Genomic DNA, 15,730 nt, shown 5'->3' with positions numbered 1-15,730 from the left:
GGAAAAGGAGTACATCAAGGCTATATATTGTCACCCTGCTTATTTAACTTATATGCAGAGTACATCATGAGAAATGCTGGACTGGAAGAAACACAAGCTGGAATCAAGATTGCCGGGAGAAATATCAATAACCTCAGATATGCAGATGATACCACCCTTATGGCAGAAAGTGAAGAGAAGCTAAAAAGCCTCTTGATGAAAGTGAAAGAGGAGAGTGAAAAAGTTGGCTTAAAGCTCAACATTCAGAAAACGAAGATCATGGCATCTGGTCCCATCACTTCATGGCAAATAGATGGGGAAACAGTGGAAACAGTGTCAGGCTTTATATTTTGGGTCTCCAAAATCACTGCAGATGGTGACTGCAGCCATGAAATTAGAAGACACTTACTCCTTGGAAGAAAAGTTATGACCAACCTAGATAGTATAGTCAAAAGCAGAGACATTACTTTGCCAACTAAGGTCCATCTAGTCAAGGCTATGGTTTTTCCAGTAGTCATGTATGGATGTGAGAGTTGGACTGTGAAGAAGGCTGAGCGCCGAAGAATTGATGCGTTTTAACTGTGGTGTTGGAGAAGACTCTTGAGAGTCCCTTGGACTGCAAGGAGATTCAACTAGTCCATTCTGAAGGAGATCAGCCCTGGGATTTCTTTGGAAGGAATGATGCTAAAGCTGAAGCTCCAGTACTTTGGCCACCTCATGCGAAGAGTTGACTCATTGGAAAAGACTCTGATGCTGGGAGGGATTGGGGGCAGGAGGAGAAGGCACGACCCAGGATGAGATGGCTGAGTCTGAGGGAACTCCAGGAGATGGTGATGGACAGGGAGGCCTGGTTCATGGGGTCGCAAAGAGTCGGACACGACTGAGCGACTGAGCTGAACTGAACTGACCATATGTATGGTCAGATTCTCATGTGCTCTTGGGTAACATTTTTCCAGGGAGGGGTCTTCATTTATCTTTTCTTTTTTCTGTTATTTTCCTCAGCTTTTTTTCTTGTGAATAAATTTATAAATTTAATATTTCATCTTTTATTATTATTGTTTTAATTTTTATTATTCCTCTTTCAATGAAGTGAGTTCTTTGTGGTACTATTTGTCACAGAAATGTATGGATGAATCATCAGGACATAATATAGGACTTCCAGGAATTGGAATTCCTTGTCAGGAATTCCACTCATGACATAAAGTTTATAGTTAGTGAATTATTTTAGCCTTTATCTCACCTCAACCAACCAGGATTGACATTGCTCATCCCCTCATTGTCTCCAGGCTCATCGATGGATTGATTCCATAAATAAGAATTCTCTGGTGATTTCTCATTCAGCCTTGTCTCCATTCTTCATTTGTTCATGCATTCAACAAATGCTTATTTGTTGCCTAACATGTACCAGATTCTGTTTTAGGTACTTGGGATATATATATATATATATAAACAGACAAAAGACTTGCCTTAAAGTATCCTCATGAAGAAAACAGATAAAGTGAATAGACATAAATATATCACTGGTCTTGTGTGTTAGAAAGTAATAAGAACAGCAGAGCAGGATAGGAGGGTTAGGAGTGCCAATAGTGAGAGGAAGTCAGATTACAATAAAAATATGATGATCAGAGTGAGCCTCACTGACCATGCAACAAATGAGCAGGGATGGGGGCGGGGTGCGGAGCTGAGGGCAGAGACATGTGGATTTCCCAGGCAAGAATACTGAAGTGGTTGCCATTTCCTTCTCCAGGGGATCTTCCCGACCCAGGGATCGAACCCATGTCTCCTGCATTGCAGGTGACTTCTTTACTGTTGAGCCACCAGAGTAGATTTTCCAGTATTCTGATGCAAAAAAAAAAAAAAAAAAAAAAAGCTTATTTTTTAAAGCCCCTTGCTTTTATCCACCACCCTATCCCCAATGCGGCATTTGAGACGAGTTTGATCTACCAAGCCTCTTCCTGCTTGCGCTTGTCTACTTTCCATCTTTAAAAACAGTGCTGATGTCTCTTTTTCGCTTGTGGTCACTTCTGTCGTCTGTGCCCTAATAGGGTTTGTATGGCTTTTTAAATCTGTATGTGGTTATTTTAGTGAACTCTGGGATGAGTGGAGATAACTACATGTGTTCAGGCCACATGTTAAATTCATGGTTTCCCCTCTCTACTTGAGTAGAACTCAAGGTGATTTAATCTTTTTCTGAATTCTTGCAACATCCTGCGATTTAATTTTGTGGCAAGAAATAGATATGAACTTCAGATAGTTTATACATGAATCTATGAAGTATTGTGATGTTTTCAGATAATTGAAGGAAGAGATGAATGACCAAGACATGGGAAGGAAATAAGCTGGAAAATCTTCACTGAGTGTTCAAAGGTCTCTCTTTTGTCCAGCAGTGCCATCCAGGAGATAGGACATGAGCCACAGGTGTCATCTTATATTTTCTTGTACCATATAAAAAACAAGAAAAGAAAAACAGAAATGAAAAAATAAACAGATGAAATGAACTTTTATATATTTTATTTGACCCAATATATCTGAACTGTCCTTCTAACATGTAATCAATATAAAAATTTATCAATGAGATATTTCACATTTTGTTTTGGTACCTAGTCTTCAAACTGTAATTTACACTTACATATGGTAAGCAGTGAACACTCTTTCCCCATTTGTCCAGATCTTCCCTCCTGCCTTAGGATAACTTCTGTCTTCATTTTGCATGAATCTTCCCAGAGTGTAAGTATATGGAAGCAAATACAAATATTTTCCCTCATTTTTACCAAAAAAGGCAGTAAAACGTACCCACTAAAATAGGTTTTAATCACCTCACATCTAATGATGTCATTTTTCCTATCTTGATATCTTTGTAGAAATTTTTCAAAATTCTTATATAGTCAGATGTAGTTTATCTAATTCTTGTGTTATTATTATTTAATATGCCACACCCAAAGATCTCTTCATTCCTGTCATATTTTGAACTCCTGGAGGCAAAAGCTGTATCTTGTTTGTTTCTGACAGCACTTTACCTATTACTGCACTTCCCACATGATCAGTAAAAGTGAGCTAAAGTGCAAAAGAAGATGAACAGATCTTTGCAGAATAAATGAGTTAATATTAGGAAAATGTATGCAACTTTGATCCTTTTCCAGTAGCAGCCAATTTCATAACCAGGTACTTTTAAGATCATTAAAAACTTATATAGTTGTCTTAGTTTCTTTCTGTTTCGAATGGTTTTTGCTTGTTTGCATTTTAAGGATAAGTTGATAGCATTTGGGAACTTGGAGAAAGAGAAGTACAACAATCACATCAGAGTGTCATTCAAACCTAGCATACGTAAATAACCCCCTCAAAAAAATGAGTTAAGGTTTAGTATTTTTCTTACAAGGGACAGACTAACATTCTTATTTGGGAACTCTCTGTGAGGAACATGAAGACCTCAGGCAAAGAGTGCATAAATCAAACCAACATGGGGACAGAAGAAAGAACGAGATGTCCCCAGGAAGTCTATCGGCAGCTAAATGGCACACAGAGCTCCACGGTCATTCCAGCATGCATTCTGATCTGTGCTCTTCACTGTCCATGGCACGATCACTCTTCAGGAGTGGTCTGCAATGTGGAAGGTCTAATCCCCTTCTGATGCCAGGACAGGATTATATGTTCTTTGAAAAACCTTTTTGCTCTTGAAGAAAATGATCACTTTTCTTCTCATGCAGCTGTATTTTCACCAAGCAGGACAAAACGTAATCCTGAATTTGGTGGATTCCGAACACATGCTCCCCTTTGTGTTAGGAACAGTATTTTGTCTAGGGAGGGACCACGTCTTTGCTTGGTGTCCCTGGAGCCTAGCACAGTGTCCTGTGTTTGTCAGGCTCAGACAAGAAGCCTGCTCCCAAGAAAGTAACAGTGGAGAGTGAATCTTAGCTCCTTGTACACATCACCTAGTACACAAATCAGATTAAAATAACTTTAAAATCTTAAGCATTTTAAAACACTGGGGTATTACACAAGTAAAAGTGCAAATCTTTTTTTTTTGGTTGTTGCTGTGAACTATTTTTAAAGAACTGAATTTGTTATAATATTGCTTCTGCTGTATGTTTTAGCTTTTTGGCCATGAGGCACGTGGATCTTTGCTCCCAAAATTTTATCAATAGTTAATAAAGATTAATTAATTTGGTTATTAATTGAGCAAAAATTTATTAATGTGACCCTATGGATTTGACAGTCCATGGAATTCTCCAGGCCAGAATACTGGAGTGGGTAGCCTTTCCCTTCTCCAAGGAATCTTCCCAACCCAGGGATTGAACCCAGGTCTCCTGCATTGTAGGCAGATTCTTTACCAGCTGAGCCACAGGGAAGCCGTTATTAATCAATAATTAAGTTAATTTCATTAAACTTTTCACAACATCCATCTAGCTATTTCTCTCCATAGGAAGTGATTATAAAGAAATATACCCATGCTTGACATTCAGTAAGTCCTCAGTTAAATTAGTGTTTATGGAAGGCCTGATCCAGGCTCTGAACTGGATGGGGTGGGGGGGTGGTGTTTTACAAATATGAGTAATACTTGGGCCTCTCTTCTAAAGACCTGCATGCATGCACACATTTTTCACTCTACTGTGATTGTTGGTTCGCTGGTTTATCTTGTCCATTAGATTATAGGCTTTTAAAAAAATATTTATTAATTTATTTTTGGCTGTGCTGGGTATGTGTTGCTGCACAGGTTTCCTCCAGCTGCAGTGCACAGGCTTCTGATCTTGGTGACTTCTTTTGCTGTGGGGCACAGGCTCTAGTGGTACGAGCTTCAGTAGTTGCAGCACCTGGGCTTCAGTAGCTGTGACTCACGGGCTTAGTTGCTCTGAAGCAGGTGGAATCTTCCCAGACCGTGGGATCGAACCCATGTCCTCCACACTGGCAAGCAGAGTCGTATCCACTGTACCACCAGGAAAGTCCCATAAGTTTGTTTTCTATATGTGTGAGTCTGTTTCTATTTTGTTAATAAGTTGATTTGTATCATATTTTAGAGATCACATATAAGTGAAATCATATAGTATTTGTCTTTCTCTGACTTACTTCAGTTAGTATGATGATCTCTAGATCCACCCATCCATCCATGTTGCTGCAAGTGACATTATTTCATTCTTTCTTTCTCCTATTATTATATATTATATTTTACATGATATAAACAAAATCACTAATATAACTAAATATCTGGTAGTTTAAACTACAATGAAATACAGAACAGGTGGAAAATGGGTTTACTTACTGGCAGCAAATAAACATTCTTTCTTATGGCTAAGTAGTATACTGTTTGTGTGTGTGTGTGTGTGTGTGTGTGTGTGTGTGTACCACATCTTTCTTATCCATTCGTCTGTTGATGGACATTTAGGTTGCTTCTGTGTCCTAGCTATTGTAAATAGTACTGCTGTGAACTTTGGGATACACATATCTTTTAGAATTAGAGTTTTCTCTAGAGAATTAGTTTTCTCTAGATACATACCCCCGGAGAAGGCAATGGCAACCCACTCTGGTACTCTTGCCTGGAAAATCCCATGGACGGAGGAGCTGGTAGGCTGCAGTCCATGGGGTCGCTAAGAGTCAGACACGACTGTGTGACATCACTTTCACTTTTCACTTTTCACTTTCATGCATTGGAGAAGGAAATGGCATCCCACTCCAGTGTTCTTGCCTGGAGAATCCCAGGGATGGGGGACCCTGGTGGGCTGCCGTCTCTGGGGTCTCACAGAGTCGGACACGACTGAAGTGACTTAGCAGCAGCAGCAACAGATACATGCCCAGGAGTGGAATTGCTGGGTGCTGGGTCATGTGATAATTCTATTTTTAGTTTTTAAAGGAACCTCCATACTATTCTCCATAGTGGCTGCATCAATTTACATTTCTACCAACAATATAAGAGGGTTCCCTTTTCTCCACATCCTCTCCAGCATTTAGTGTTTGTAGACCATATCTGAGGTTTTTCTCGTGAAGAGGCTGGGGTTATGTGTGTTTGGGAGGCAAAGCACCATTTTCATCATGTCTCATCAAGAGTGCGTGTTAGACACACGACTAATCATGGTTGAGGTCCCTCTTGATCATCTAGCTGAGAGAGTATTTATTGGGTTTGTCCACTAAAATTACTTTTGTTTTCCTTTCTGTACTGTCCTCTTTGAAAAAATCAGTCACTGTGCAACCCACATTTGAGGATGGAGAGTCCACATCTTAGTCTCCAGACTTGTCAATATGTCTCACAGCAAAGAGGAATGAAGGATGAGAAGGGGTAGTGAGAAGAAGGAAGAATTGGGATGATTATTAGGCTTCCTTTGGGGGCTTCTCTGGTGGCTCAGACGGTAAAGAATCCCATTGCCATGCAGGAGACCTGGGTTTGATTCCTGGGTCGGGAAGATCTCCTGGAGAAGGGAACAGCTACCCACTCCAGTATTCTGGCCTGGAGAATTCCTTGGTCGTACAGTCCATGGGGTCGCACAGAGTCAGACACAACTGAGCAGCTTTCACTTTTTACTTTAGGTTTCCTCTGGGGCTGCTGAATGAATGCTACTTACTGATGGGGAAGTCTGGGGGCAGGGACAGGGGAAGGAGGGATTTTGAGGAAACCTTCAGGACTTTTTCAGACTTACTGGGATGGTTTACAGAGACTCAGAATGGAGACACCAAATAAGCAATTGATCCAGGGGAATCTGAAACTCTAAGGAAGGTGTGGTTTGCACCTATGACTTTGAAGGAATTGAAATTTAACAATAAGAAATGGGTGAGATCTGCTTGGGAAAGAACAGAGGTAGGGAAGATGAAAGGAGCCAGCATCCAGCTCTGAGGACGAGCTGAGAACAACAGTTCAGCTGAAGGAGGAAGAGAGAACAGAAAGTGATGTAGGTACATATTATAGAGCATGTAGTGTGCTTCTCAAACCCCAGTGCTTACCAGAATCACCAGAATCTGGGTAAAGCCCAGATTCCTGGGCACAGAAGTCAAGGACAGTGCCTGGGTTTGCATTTCTAACAAAGTTCCAGGTCAGGCTGATGCTACTACCCTGAGGACCACAGTTCGAGACCTGCTGGCAGAATGAACGCTTTTGACTTGAATAGGCATCAGAAAACCGGGGCAGGGTGAGGGGGAGGGGAGAGGGGCCGGGGGATAAAGGAAGGATTTTCAAAGACTGAAGATGAAGGTATTTGCTTGCAGATGGGAGCGACTGATAGAGTGAGGGAGCTGGACCACACAGAAGGGGCAAAGTCCTTGATGATGAAAAAGGGGCTGGATTTGAAGCCTCATGGGGGCTTTGGCCTCTGGTGGAAGCTAGGCATTAACCCCATGCTAGCAAGTGTGCATAGATTTTGTGGATTAGAGGCAGGAGACTGAGGAAGCTTGTACCAGGGAGCTTCTATATATTCCACAAAGAATGAAGAGTTGGGACTTCCCTGGTGATCCAGTGGTTAAGAATCCAGCTTGCAATGCAGGGGACACGGTTTGATCTCTGGTCGGATACTAAGATCCTGCATGCTGTATCGCAAGTGAGCCTGTGCACCGCAACTACCGAGCCTGAGCCTAAATGAAGATCCCATATGCTGCAACTAAGTCCTGATGCAGCCAAATAAATAATAATAAAGAATGAAGGATTTATCTGGAAGATTCTACACACTGTATTCTTAGGGAAGAATGAAAGCAGAGTGGAGAAAATGATAGAGGAGTTTTGAGGCAAGGGGGCAATGTATGAACTCGACATCTTGGGGAATGGAAAATCAGTTTTCTAGACAGCAGAATAGAACTTTTTCCCTGAAATCAGAAAAATGTTCTATAATCTGTGCTGTCCGATATGGTAGCCACTAGCCGCATGAGACCAGTTGTCTTTAATGTAAATAAGAGTAGACATTTATTTCTTTAGACTCACTAGGCACATCTCATGCCTCAGTGGAGAAACAGAGTGGGCTCCAGGTTTGTGAAAGCAGCTGGCCCTGGTTGGTCATTTTTTTCAGTAAGGCTCCCCAGCTCAGGGACAGGCCCAGAGGAAGGCAGGTAGGTGGTACAAGCCTTTCAGCATGGGATTTTTTCAGATGTGTGCAGCAAAGGAAGAAAGAATCAGAGAATTGAGGGTATTGGGGATGGAGGAGATACCAGGCAGGTCTATAGAATGTCTGGTGCAGAACACTGAACAAGAGTACTGAAGACAAGAGGACCCTCAAATGTGTCCCCGCTGTTGAGATGACCCTCTAGAACAGGCATTGATCTAACTTTATCTGTAAATTGTATCTCAAAGGTAAATTGTTGACAAGAAGCATCTCTTTATAGAACACTCCAGCTAATAAAGAAGAAATGATAGGGCTTCCCTGGTGGATCAATGGTAAAGAATCTGCCTTCCAATGCGGGAGACACAGATTCTATCCCTGGTCCAGGAAGACCGCATGTGCTATGGAGCAACTAATCCCATGAGCCAAAAGAAAAAATATGCAAATCACAGCCACAGGAAGATATCTCCTTGCACCTGTCAGAATGATAATCATCGAAAAGTCTACAAACAACAAATGAAGATGAGAATGTGGAAAAAGGGGACCCTTGAGCACTGTTGGTAAGAATGTAAATTGGTGCAGCTGCTATGGAGACAGTATAAAGATTCCTCAAAAAACTAAAAATAGAGCTACCATATAATCCAGCAATTCCACCCCTGGGCATAAGTCCAAAGAAAATGAAAAAAATAAAATTAAAGAAGGGAAGATAGAATTAGAGCATCCACAGTCTATTAATATAAATCCCTAGAGAAATATGGACATAGGTAATACATATCAATGGTGCTAAACCACACAAACGAGGGACAAGATATTTTACATTGCCTGATGGAAGAACTCAACACCAACTGATGCATTCTTGCCAAAAAAACCCATTCTGAGTCTGATCGAGCTCTAGATCCAGCAACCCCCTTGCAGAACACGTTAGTGTGGGGGCCAAGCAGGGGAAGGGGGATGGAATCAGCACTTCAGAATTGTGGGACATCCCACCAGACACACAACTTGGCTTCTTCGACAAATTAATCACAAGAGGTGGGGGTAAGAGATGGAGAGAAATCTAAAAGAATCTAAAATTCCGCATATAGGGACTTACCTAGTGATCTACTGGTTAAGATTCTGTGCTTCCACTGCACGGGGCAAGGGTTCAATCCCTGGTCAGGGCACTAAGATCCCACATGCAACCTGGCATGGTCCAAAAGAAAAATAAATAAATAAAAGGAAATTTTAACTCAGCCATAAAAAATGAAATTCTACTATTTGCAACAATGTGAGTAAACATGAAGGGTATTATGCTAAGTGAAATAAGTCAGACAAAGACAAACACTATACGATCTATAGTGTCACTATAGCACAGGGAATTACAGCCATTCTCTTGGAATAATTTATAATGGAATATACTCTGTAAAATTACTGAATCATCATGTTGTACATCTGACATTAATATGATATTATAAATCAACTATACTTCAATTTCAAAAATTAAATAAATAAAATCACATCATCTAATAAAATATAAAAATTGATAAATCAATAAATAGGACATTTCACATCACTACTAGAAAGAGAAAGGCAGTATCACTTTCTTTAATCAGTGGTGAAAATACAGGTGGCAATATGTGGTGCTAGTGGTAAAGAATCCGCCAACCAATGCAGGAGACGGAGACACAGCTCTGATCCCTGAGTTGGAAAGATCCCCTGGAGGAGGAAATGGCACTCCCCTATTCTTTTTTTTTTTTTTTTTCCCCTATTCTTGCCAAGAGAATCCCATAGACAGAGGAGCCTGGTGGGCTTCAGGCTGTGGGGTCGCAAAGAGTTAGAGGCGACTGAGCATCTGAGCGCATAGCCCAACAGAATGAGGTTGTTAAAGTTTAGCCATTTACCACTGGCATGCCTGACAGAAGATCAAAGCCTGAGGTTGGCTTGCTACTTAAAGGGAATCTAGCCAGTATTAGAAAGGTGTTGAAGACTGATTAGCACCAAGCTGAGATTTTCTCCAGGACCTAGTCAGAAGGGTCTCAATTAAAAAGAGAACCACCTTCTCACCTGGGGCATTCCATGTTAATATTTGCCAGAGAGCAGTAAATACACTCCAAACAGCCACAGAGCCTTGTCTGGTTGACAAACAACAACGGTGAGTTCATTATTGGGAAGCCTCGTGGTAGGAAAATTACTGAGATATTTGTATTCTGTTCAAACAGTAATTTTTCTTCCATTCGTACCAACCAGGTAGATGTTTCTTCATGCTTTCTAGTCTTCAGGAAGGTCTGGGTTGAAAATCAAGGGCTTTTGAGGGCATCTCTCTTGCAGTCTATAAAGAAAACCTAAACTCATGAGTTGGGGGGCAGTGGGGTGTGGATGGAGGGAGAGCCGGGAGGTTGCTCAGGCTGGGGAGGGAGGCGGGGGCCCATGATCCAGAAGCAGTGAGGAGATGAGGAGGTGGAAGAGGTGGCTCCATGGCAAACTCACCATTGGGATGGAAGCGTGGAGTCAGGTTAAAGAAGATAAAATCTTGTGACGTGGTCCCCATACCTGAGTGTGTGGATCTGGATTCATACACAACTGTAAGTCTCTTATGGTGATTAGATCAGTAACTCATAATGATAATCAACTCACTCCCAAGCTTTATATATATATATATCTTACATTTCCAGCAAGCTTTATTGTAGACATTGACAAGCTGATTCCAAAATTCATATGGAAATGCAAAGGACCTAGAAGAGTCAAAATAGCTGTGAAAAAGACGAACAAAATTGAATGATTTACAGAACTTGATTCCAAGATTCATGAAGCCACAGTAATAAAGACAGTGTGGCATTAAAATACACAAATAAATCAACAGAATAGAATAGGGTCCAGCGATTGACCCACATGTATACAGACGACTGATTTTCAACAAAGGTAACAAAGGTGATTCAGTAGAGACACAATAGTCCTTTCAACAAACGGTACCACAACAATTGTATATTCATACGCAAAAGCTCAAACTTCAATCCACATCTTGTACCATACACAAAAATTAACTCAAAACAGATCATAGACCTAAACTCAAGGCCGTTAAACTACAAAATTTCTAGAAGAAATTTCTGGGAGAAAATGTTCCTAAAATTTTAAGAAAGTCTCAAAATCTAAGAAATTTTTCTTAGATACACATAGTACTATAATTCCAAAAGAACAATGGATAAACTGGACTACATCAAAATTAAAAACTGCTCTTCAAAGACAAAGCTAAGAGGATGGAAAGACAAGCATCAGACTAGGGAAAAAATATATATATATATGATGACTTTTCATATTCAGGGAATTCTCACTAGTCCATAATAAGCAAACAACACCCACAGATAGTCAAAATATCTGAAAAGACACTTAACCATAATGAAACTTAATTTGTTAAGTCTCCCCTGGTGGCTCAGATGGTAAAGAATCTGCCTGCAATGCAGACCTGGATTCCATCCCTGGGTTGGGAAGATCCCCTGGCGAAGGAAATGGCAACCCACCGCAGTATTCTTGCCTGGAGAATCCCATGGACAGAAGAGCCTGGCAGGCTACCTAGTTCATGGGGTCACAAAGAGTCAAAAGACATGACTGAATGACTAACACACTGACATACATATATACTCATAAATACATTTTTAACCTGGTGGTGAAAAAAGCTCAGGCAATTAGGGAAATGTACATTAAAACCACAATAAAATACCACTCCTCCTATTAGAAGGGCTGAAATTGGCAAACACACACAAGACAAGCATGTGGAGCAAGTAGGACCATCAGTTGCTAGGTAATGCCACTTCTAGGTATTTACTTGGGAGAAATAAAAACATATATCCATACAAAGTTTTGCAGAAATGTTCATAGCAGATTATCTATTTATATTTACATGTTTATGTGCCTAAAAGATAGAAATCAGTTGCTTCCTATGTTCGTACTTAGTTTATAGAACCACACCTTCTGTTTCATAGGAGTAAGTGAAAAAGTCATTGCGGGCACTTCCCTGGCAGTCTAGTGTCTAAGTCTCCTCCCTCCCAACTCAGCGGCCCTGGGTTCAATTCCTGGTTAGGGAACTAGATTCCGCATGCCTCAACTGAAGATCCTATGGGCCACAACTAAGACCCAGCTAAGTCAAATAAACAAATAATTGAAAAACAAAACAAAACAAAACACTGTGTCCTGCTGGTCTTTGGAGACCCAGCTTGTGGTTCACAGGTAAGGGATACACTGTCTTTTCTATGACTCACCGGAGAGCAGAGAAGCAAACAAGCGTCATTTTCATTAGGTATTTAGGTGAAACTCTTGGTAGAAAATGACAAAGCACCACTCCCACTGGCTTGAGCAAGAGGGAGAGAGAATTTATTCAGGAGTCCCAGGGGTAGACTTGCTTCAGGCTGGGCTGGATCCAGAACCATCCTGAGCACGCAGGCTGGCTCTCTCCGTCTCTTGGCATCGCCTTCCCCCATGTTGCCGACATTCTCGGGCAGCTGCTGGTTGCCTGCCCTGGGCTTGTGTCACATCCTCTCTCCCCCTCCAGCTGTCCTGGCAACAGCTCCTCCCCAGTGCTGGTTCAGTTTGGATCTCTGCCCCAGAAGCAATCACAGTGGCCAAATCAAAGGGTCTAATTAGCCAGGCTAAGTGCCCACCTGCCCCAGAGGGTAGAGTCAGCCCACCCAGAACTGCATGTTCAGTTACTAGAAGATGGGGGAATGGATGCCAGAGGGCAGGTGGAAACACCAGGTGGCCTCCGCAGGTAGAGGTGTCCCTGCCCCAGACACAGGTGCACCCAGGAGCATGGAGAGCTCATTAGTGTGGAAGAGACACTAAGATCTTGTTCTTGGAAGATTTTGAGTGTGTTTACAGACTGAGTAATCCTCAGGCGAACGGGGGTCCCCGCATAACACATCTCGGGCCAGCTGGGGTCCCTGATGGATACACTGCTTGTTTCTGCTGAGTGCAGGGTGGATGCTCTTGGCAGCTGGTGCTTCCCTAAGAGCAGTGGTCCTTAGCCTTTTAAAGCTTTGGTTTCCTCACTTGTGAAATGAGTACAAAAAGTTTTTCTCTCCCATAGATGGTTGTTTGGTGAAACAACGTGGCTAGTGCAGGTGACCCAGTGTCTAGATTAGGGAAGGCAATTCGATTAACATTGGTCATTGGTATTTAAACAATAGGAAATGCTTCCAACACACACGTTCACAAATATGGTCCATTTGATTTTCAGCAACTGTGTGAAGTAGGTAAGAGACACGTTATCATCCCACGTTATGGATAAAGACCCTGTGGCTCAGAGAATTTAAATGACTTTGCATGTCCCTGGAGCATGTCAATGGCAGAGCCATGGTACAAAGCCAAGTCCTTGGCCTTCAACGTGGCCTCCCTGTCAACTGCCCCCCCCCCCCGCCCCAAATCACAGTATTGACCAGAAATGTGAGGATGGCAAAGAACAGCCTTCTAGAACTGCACAGGCTCCCCTTGCTGGTCATCAATAGTCTAGACCAGCACTGTCAGATAAAATTATAACTCAAATAACAGAGTAGTGTTAAATTTTCTGAAAATATAAAAAGCGAAAAACAAAACCAAAACCCTTGAACTTTATCTTAATATTTCATTTTATTTGACCCAATATATTCAAACTATTGGGCTTCCCAAGTGGCTTTAGTGGTTAAGAACCTGCCTACTAATGCAGGAGATGTAAGAGACATGGGTTCGATCCCTGGATAGGGATTACCTGGAGGAGGGCATGGCAATCCACTCCAGTATTCTTGCCTGGAGAATCTTATGGACAGAGGAGCCTGGTGGGCTACAGTCCATAGGGTCACACAGAGCTGAACACGACTGAAGCGACTTAGCATGCATGCATTCAAAGTATTATCATTTCAACATATAAAATGATATACAAAAGTAGTAATGAAATATTTTGTAGTCTTTTTTTCATAGTGTCTTCAAAGTCCAGTGTGTTACACTTAAAGCACATCTCAGTTCAGACCAACCACCTTTCAGGTGCTCAGCAGCTACATGTGACCAGCTGGTGGTTCTCATTTGGGATAGTATGGGACTAGAGGCACACTAGGTGTCTATTTAGGGCAACAGAAAGGGGCTGAGAAAGGAGAGAGAGAGACTTCGCATCCAGGAGTTTAACCAGAATCTTGCAAATTTTTCTATAAAGGAGAGATTTTTAAAAAGGATACCTGTTTTGTGGTTTATTGTTTTTATTTTGAATTTCAGTCATCTGAGGGTAATGTCCTTGATTGGAAGACAGCCTAATGAAGTCCTGGAGACAACCCCAGTTGCAGCATAGATGACCCAAGATGGCAACAGACTGCACTCTACCTTGTTTAATCAGGAAAATAATTTGTTAAAGATGTTAGGGAGCTCACGAAATCTCCAGGAGACCCTAGAATCTGTCTAGGAAGGGAGCAGCAAGCAAAAGGATGCTCAGACTGCAGTTCCGAGCGTCTCCACTGGGGGCTTTGCTGCGGCCGTCTGGGTGGCCGGGATCCATCCTCACTGAGCTCAGGACCTGCCTCCAGGACCCTAAAACCCAGGGGTAGATCCCGGGTCACAGGCTTGCACCCAGCCACACAGGAGTCTGAGAAAGGAATCTCCCTGCTCCCTTGTGACTCTTAAGGGGAGATTACCCAAAAGTGAAGATGTGCACCACATCAGCCATTTGGTTTGTTAAATTTTAAAGAATATTGTCAAATATATTACAGTGACAAGACAGTTTTTAATATGAATACATGATTAAATAACAGCAGCAATTATTCTCGTTTTCCAGGTTGAGTAATACAATATTGCCAGGACTTCGGAACCCCCACCCCTACCCCTGTTTGTGTGCTGTGCTTAGTTGCTCAGTGGTGTCCAATTCTTTGCTACCCCGTGGACTGTAGCCCAGCAGGCTCCTCTGTCCATGAGATTCTCCAGGCCAGAATACTAGAGTGGGTTGCCATACCCTCCTCCAGGGGATCTTCCCAAGCCAGGGATCAAATCCAGGTCTCCTGCACTGCAGGCAGGTTCCTTACAGACTGAAACACCTGGGCACCCCCTGTTTATCCCTGCCTAATTTTACACCTGCCTCCTGGAAACATGTATGAAGGTTAAGAAGCAACAGATAGAACCAGATATGTAACAGTGGACTGGTTCCAAATTGGGAAAGGAGTATGTCAAGGCTGTATATTGTCACACTGCTTATTTAGCTTATATGCAGAGTACCTCATATGAAATGCCAGGCTGGATGAAACACAAGCTGGAATGAAGATCACTGGGAGAAAGATCAATCAGCTCAGATATACTGATGACACCGTCCTTATGGGAGAAAGTGAAGAGGAACTAAAGACCTCTTGATGAAGATGAAAGAGGTTGGCTTAAAACTCAACATCTGAAAAACTAAGACCATGGCATTCAGTCCCACCACTTCATGGCAAATGGATGGGGGAAGAAATGGAAACAGTGACAGACTTTATTTTCTTGGGCTCCACAATTACTCAGGACAGTGACTGCAGCCATGCAATTAAAAAATGCTTGTTCCTTGGAGGAAAAGCTATGACAAACCTAGACAGTGTGTTAAAAAGCAGAGATATCACTTTGCTGACAAAGATCCGTCTAGTCAAAGCTATGGTTTTTCCAGTAGTCATGTATGGATGTGAGAGTTGGACCGTAGAGAAGCCTGAGGGCCCAAGAATTGATGCTTTCAAACTGTGGTGTTGGAGAAGATTCTTGAGAGTCCCTTGGACTGCAAGGAGATCAAACCAGTCAATCCTAAA

General features: G+C 42.1%; 1 long non-coding RNA gene across 2 annotated transcripts; it reads right to left on the bottom strand.

Moving 5' to 3' along the window:
• Positions 1-308: 308 nt before the first annotated feature.
• LOC132657630 (uncharacterized) lies at positions 309-12,480 on the bottom strand. 2 transcript variants are annotated; one of them, XR_009596057.1, is made up of 4 exons: positions 10,449-12,480; positions 10,026-10,290; positions 9,076-9,164; positions 309-2,414 (listed from the first exon to the last, which is right to left on the bottom strand). It is a non-coding gene; the product is annotated as an uncharacterized LOC132657630 (long non-coding RNA). The 2 variants fall into 2 exon arrangements; XR_009596056.1 differs by having other exon boundaries at positions 10,026-12,480.
• Positions 12,481-15,730: the final 3,250 nt, after the last annotated feature.

The sequence above is a fragment of the Ovis aries genome, chromosome 13 (assembly GCF_016772045.2).
Source record: "Ovis aries strain OAR_USU_Benz2616 breed Rambouillet chromosome 13, ARS-UI_Ramb_v3.0, whole genome shotgun sequence".
Classification (NCBI taxonomy): Eukaryota; Metazoa; Chordata; class Mammalia; order Artiodactyla; family Bovidae; genus Ovis; species Ovis aries.
Note: the sequence above shows the minus strand (reverse complement) of the source record. Positions and strands in the feature narration are given on the sequence as shown.